The 6,908-nt window shown below is 43.6% G+C and overlaps 1 non-coding gene across 1 annotated transcript; it reads left to right on the forward strand.

Annotated features, from left to right (window-relative positions):
* The first annotated feature begins 6,674 nt into the window (after positions 1 to 6,674).
* On the forward strand, positions 6,675 to 6,781 carry LOC114614401. Its single transcript, XR_003710320.1, has one exon. It is a non-coding gene; the product is annotated as a U6 spliceosomal RNA (small nuclear RNA).
* The last annotated feature ends 127 nt before the right edge of the window (positions 6,782 to 6,908 follow it).

Here is a 6,908-nt window from a genome sequence, read left to right on the forward strand (position 1 = left end):
GGCCCGGCGCGGAGCATCTCGGGAAGGTAGAACCGTGCCCGTGGCGCCCTCTGCTGGGCTGGAGGAGCGGAAGCGGCGCGCGCTGTCTCCCCGCCCCCACAGCCGCTGCTTTGGGCCTAGGAGCACTGGGTGGCCGGGGTCGCCACTGTAGTTTTTTGACAAACACCTAGAAAAAATTGCTTTGTCTTAAGAAAACACGCAAAAGCCCGCTTCTTAATGTTGCAGAGGCTTCTGCTACATGCAAGATTTGAGCCCTACTTCATAACTGCATTTGATAACTCTCCCCCAATTTGAAAAGGAACCAGAAGAGAGGTCCTAAAAGCTCACAGGGAAAACTTCATGGAGGTCGACCCAGAAGACGCCCTTCCTTAGGACTATTGTCACCTTCCTTCCTCAGGAACTTGAAAAAAGCACCCAGGAGCAGTACTTCCACTAAATATTAAAAAGCCAACACTCATTGCCCTGCACACAAGACATTTATCCCTTTGGCTTTTGAGGGAGAAAAATATACAGTCCCTTTGCAGAGAAGTCAGTGACCCCAAAATCTAGTAAACTCTGGACTTTATTTCCAGGAAAAAGACACATCACACATATGCACACAATGTCGCACATACTTCCACGAAGTCTGTCGGACCCTAAGAGGAAACATTCTTGATCTGAGGACAGGAAAATGAATACTATTCCAGTACATGCTGTGTACAGGGCTTTATCATTAAGTGCTTTCCAACACATTAAACTTAGAGACTTTAAACAAGTTCAAAGTGGCTATGGACAGTGTTACAGCTGGGAAAATCGAGATTAAGTATGATGCCAAAGTTACCACGCTATTAAATAGATCTGTGGGTTTTTGTTTTGTTTTGTTTTGTTGGGGGGGAGGGGGCAGGCAGGTTTTCGAGACAGGGTTTCTCTGTGTAGCCCTGGCTGTCCTGGAACTCACTCTGTAGACCAGGCTGGCCTCGAACTCAGAAATCCACCTGCCTCTGCCTCCCAACTGCTGGGATTAAAGGCATGTGCCACCACTGCCCAGCTTAGATACATGTTTTTGACACAAAGAAGAAAATAATATCATCCTGCAACAGCTCATAAAGAAATCATATATTCATGAACTAAGATCCAGAGGACATCCAAAGGATGAGCAAAGACATTTTGTTTGTTTGTTTGTAGGTTTTTTGTTTGTTTTTTGAGACAGGATGCCTCTAGCTGTCCTCCAACTCACTAGGTAGACCAGGCTAGCCTTGAACTCATATTTCTGCCTGCCTCTGCCTCCAAAATGCTGTTATCAAAGGCATGCACCATCCAAGGGCATTTTTAAGTTAAAAAAAATCACTCTGTACAGGGATATTTAATAGTAGGTTTTGTTATTGCAAACGGTAGACACCTGAGCAATGCAGTATTGTTAACCTAATACCATCTGCTTGCTAGATAAAGAAGGTTTTGATTTGACAGACTCAGGAGAAAAAAGCCAAGATTCTTGGATTTTACTTTATAAATTACTCAGAGTGCAAAGCGTTTCTTTTCTGCTTATACTCACATTTATGGCTTAACTGAATAAGATCAGGCACCAAAGTTGAGGAACTCTTAGTAAAATGTCAAGTCTCAGAGTGGACATCCTGCTAACTGAATGAGAAAAGCCTAGGAAAGCTCTTTATGAAAGATAATTAGCCAGTCAAGCTCATGGCTCAGATTTATATATACACTATATCAGCGATGGCTCACACTTGGAGGCAGTGTGATTTGGTAAAAAGAGAATTACACTAGAAGTCATCTCCTGAGAATGAAAGAGTCTAAACATCGGTCCCCCGAGTCCAAGTACAGCACCAGGAAAATTATTATACCTGTCTCAGATTCCCTCCCTTAAGACAGAGAGGGGGAAAAAAAAAGACAGGATAATACTATCTGTCTAACCAGTTTGTCACAAAAATAAAGGTTAAAAAAATTGAAAACAAAAGGAAATAAATAAGTTGGAAACATTAGAAAATGTTGAGTATGCTGTAGGTTCCTTTTGTGTGATCTCCTTAAGAGCTGGGAGTGGAAGGGAGTGCTTTGGACAGTTTCTTCAGGTACAGGGAGCCTTGATTAGCTCCTGTGAGATCATCTTTTCTGCAGGAGTTCTCAGTTAAATGCTAAAATATCCTTGCTAGATAAAGAGTAATGTTAACCCTAGGTTTGTTTACCAGATTGGTTTCACAGACTCCTAAATAAACAGAACATATCAAACTGATATGTTTAATCCCTGGGAAGCAGGAAGGGAGGGCTGCAGTGGATGGTGGTATTTTAGGGCGTGGAGGATACTGTACAGGGACTGAGATTCCGTTCTAGTCTAGGCTCTGCCACTGGAGCGTTTTAACAGCATCGACTGAGCGCTCAGCAGTGTGCCAGGGAGAAAGGCTTGCAGTTCACTTTCCCTTGGAGTTTACACACTAGTTAAGGACATTAAGAGCATGCAAATAGTTATTCAAAGTGACTCAGTTATCGCTGTGCAAAGTGCAATGAGGAAGTACAGGCAAATGACCTCTTCAGAAGAGCATGGAAGTTTTCACTGAGGAGTGAGCTGTAGCCCAGACTTGAAGGACTATGCGTTATTAACCAGACGAGGAAGGAAGCTAGCAAGAGCACATGATGTGCAAAGATCCTAAATGAGGAAGAAGCAGGCACAGTAGGGACTGATAGGAGGTTTCCATGGCTGGCTCATAACAAGAGGGAGGGTGGCACCATGTGAGACTAGAGAATTAAGCAAAAGCTGCAAAGACCTTGTTCTTTTGCTACAAATTTTGGTCAACCAGTAAAAGGTTAAAAGTATAATAAGTCCCAGTGCACTGTGGGAAAAGAGAGATTAGGGATTAAAAGATCATGACACTAAATCTAGACCAAAAACAACGGCAGCAAATTCAGTGTAGACTAACTAGTAGACACAGTAGAAATCTAAGCAGCCATGAGGGTGGGGGACATGCCTATAATACCAGTAGGCAGGAGATAGAGGCAGGATACCTTCAACGGCAATCTTGCCTACATGAGGGTCTGTCTAAAATGTACAGGGACTGTAGAGAATCTGTTCTCCATATGCACCCACATACATGTGAAATACAGACATACACACACAATTAAAAATAAAGTAAATTTTGCCAGGTATGGTGACACATCACCATATCCTTAAACCTATGAGTTGGAGGGCAGCTTGATCTACATAGTGAGTTCTAGGACAGCCAGAACTATGTAGAGAAACCCTGTCTAGAAAAGCAAGAATAAAAAGTATAAATAAATAAACTTTAAAAATAATAAACTCTAAATACTATCTCAGTTGCAGGTAGAGATAGCTCAGCCTTTAAGAGTGCTTCTTGCTCTTGCAGAGTCCTAGGTTTGATCTCCAGCACCATACAGAGGCTACAACCATCTGTTAACTCTAAAGCCAGGACACCTGGTGTATGTGTGTGGCTTCTGGCATATTTACATACATGCATGTAAAACATTCAAACACATAAAACTTTTTTGTTTGTTTTTCGAGAGAGGATCATTCTATGTAGACCAGGCTAGCCTCAAATGCATAGAAATACACTTGCCTCTGCTGCCACCTGAGGGCTGAGATTAAAAGTTGTACCACCACACTCTGCTAACGATAAAATGTATTTTAACTAAGTTATTAATTAGTTTGGTTTGTTTTTGAAATACATACTGTCCTGGAACATATGGCTGTCCTGGAATTCACCCTGTAGACCAGGCTGGCCTTGAACTCACGGAGATCTGCCTGCCTCTGCCTTTGGAATGCTAGGCTCAAAGGTGTGCAATACTGTGCCTAGCCACTGAATTCACTCAGTAGCCCAGGTAGACCTTGAATTTATGATCCTCCTGTCTCAGGTTCCCAAATAGCTGGAATTACAGGCTGTTTCTATCTGATTTTGTTTCCTAATGATTTTGTTTTCCTTCAGTGCTGAGTTCCAGGCCAGCCTTGTCTACAGAGCAAGTTCCAAGACAGCCACAGCTACACAGAGAAACCTTATCTGAAAAAAGAAACAAAGAAACAAAACCAGAAGCCAGGCATGGTAGTTTATGGCTTTAATCCTAGCATTTAAGGAGGCAGAGGTAGGTAGATTTCTGTGAGTTCTAGGACAGCCAGGGCTACACAGAGGGACCCAGTCTCAAATAAATAAACATGTAATGAGAGAAAGTCTTGGATTCAGTTAGGAATCTAGAAGGAAGTAAAAGAAAGGAATGAATCTTCATAGAGGCCTGTGGTGGTGTACCGGCATAATCTGAGCACTTGGGAGGTGGAGTCGAGATTTAGGGAGGGTCAAGATCAACCTCAGCTGTATTACAAGTTGCCTGGAGCAGGGGCAACAAGGAACCTTGTCTCAAATTTTATTTTATTATTTCATTTATTTTTATTTTATTTTGAGGAAGCATCTTACTCTGTAGCCCTGGCTGGTAAAACTCCCTATGTAGATAAGGCTGGTTTTGAACTCACTCATCTACTGGTCTCTGCTTCTTGCATGCTGGAAATAAAGGTATGCACCATTATACTCAGAAAAAAGAAATCTTATTTTGAGACAAGGTATTGCTATGAGACCCAGGTTGGCCTAAATTCACCCAGCTCTGCCGTCAAGCTGGGGTTAAAGGCATATGCCAGGATGCCCATCTCAGAGTTCATTTTCTTCTTCTTTTTTTAGTATAGCCTGGGTCAGAAATAGGGGCACATGGGAGTTAGGGACCCACACATCTCTGAGTTGAAGGCCAGCCGGATCTATATAGCCAGCTCTAGGACAGCCAGAGCTACACAGAGAGGCCTGTCTCAAAACAACAAACAGACACAAAACAAGGCAGACCAAACAAAAATAGGAAGTGGAGGAAGGGGCAGGAGGGAGGGGCCATTTCTCATAGGGTGGGTAGTTAAGGAAGCCTTCTCTAACAAGGCAACATGTGAACAGAGACTGGAAAGAAGTGTGCAAAGAAGCTGGGCAGCTATCTGTGGGGTGACGTAAGACTGCAGAAGCAGAACCATACACTGCCCACATCAGGAAATATGGGTTGGCCACAGGGACCTGAAGCCTGTGAAGAGGCCAAGCCCCAAGTAAGACATGTCTCAAGGACTCTGTGAAAAAACAGTTATCAGAACTTCTGGTAGCAGTTGCGTTTTTTTCTGTTTGAAGCAGGGGCTCACACTGACCTGGTTAGCCTCCAACTCAGTATGTAGCCAGCACTGTCTTTGAGGTTCAGGTCCTTCCTTGGCCACCTGATTGCTGGATTTTTAGGCATGCAACGCAGCTGACTTTCAGTTTGGATTTCTGGGTAAGGGTCTTATTGGGGGTTGCAGGTGTAGGTCACCACTGCCAGCTACCGTTACTAATTTATACATATTCAAACGTATTGATCATCCTGTTCTCACACTAGTGACAGATCCATATGCAGCCTGTGCTAAGCTGTGGCGGCTATCAGGAGACTGGAGATGTGTGAGAACCCAGAGCAATTCTCCAGGCAGAGCTCTGATACAGCTGAGCAGCTTAGCAGACATAATAGGAATGTCAGGTAATTGTGAAGCAGGAATGCTACCCAGCAGAAGTTATTTATCCAGAAAACTGAGCTGTGTCTTAACACAGTCCATGATCCTGGGTAGAGAATGAAGCAAGTGTAAAAATTACGCTTTATAGGTGTGTGTGTCTGTGTGTGTGTGTATGTTTTAGCCATATTTGTATATGCAGGTACATATGTATATAAAGATACATACCACACACACATACACACATGCAGGTATACATGTTGTCATGGTTTGAGTATGCTTGGCCCAGGGACTGGAACTATTTGGAGGTGTGGCCTTGTTGGAGTAGGTGTGTCACTGCAGGCATGGGCTTTAAAACCTTTACCCTAGCTTCCTGGAAGTCAGTCTTCCACTAGCAGCCTTCAGATGAAGATGTAGAACTCTCATCTCTGCCTGTATCATGCCTACCTTGATGATAATGGACTAAACCTCTAAACCTGTAAGCCAGTCTCAATTAAATGTTGTCCTTTGCCGGGTAGTGGTGGCACACGCCTTTAATCCCAACACTTGGGAGGCAGAGACAGGCAGATTTCTGAGTTCAAGGCCAGTCTGGTCTACAGAGTGAGTTCCAGGACAGCCAAGGATACACAGAGAAACCCTGTCTCAAAAAACCACACACACACAAAAAAAAGTTGTCTTTATAAGACTTGCCTTGGTCATGGTGTCTGTTCACAGCAGCAAAACCCTAAGACATGTATATACAGATACATGTATATGCAGGTATATATATACATATATGCAGGTATGCATATCACATGCACATATGGAAGTCTGAGGAAGATGTCAAGTGTCCTGTTCTATCCCGTCTTATTTTCTTGAGACAGGGTCTCTTACGGAACCTGGAGCTAGACTCACAGCCTGAGAGCTGTACCCACACTTCTGTTTCTGCTCACACAGCAGTGGGTTATACGTGTGCATGAGGACATCAAGCTTTGGGCATGGACGCTGAAATTCCAACTGAAGTCCTCAAGCTTACACAGAAAGTACTCTAACCCAGTGAGCTGTCCTCCCGGACCCAGATATGCTCTTAGAATCTGTGTGTTCTGGAAAACTTACTTTGTGTACACAGTACATGGCAAAAGGTGTTTCAAAACCAGATCTGGTGGTGCAGACTGGTCATTACTGCTTCTTAGGAAGCTGAGAAAGGGTGCTCGGTTCAGCAGCACATACACTAAAATTGGAATGATACAGAGAAGATTAGCATGGCCCCTGTATAAGGATGACACGCAAATTCGTGAAGCGTTCCATATTTTTCCTACTTTAAAAGAAAAAGAAAAAAAAGGAAAGCTGAGAAAGGAAGTTCAAAATGACCCTAGAACCAGCCTAGAGTCCCTCTCTCTCCCTCTCCCTCTCCCTCTCCCTCTCCCTCTCCCTCCCCCTC

The sequence above is a fragment of the Grammomys surdaster genome, unplaced genomic scaffold (genome assembly GCF_004785775.1).
Source record: "Grammomys surdaster isolate TR1022 unplaced genomic scaffold, NIH_TR_1.0 126313, whole genome shotgun sequence".
Taxonomy (NCBI): Eukaryota; Metazoa; Chordata; class Mammalia; order Rodentia; family Muridae; genus Grammomys; species Grammomys surdaster.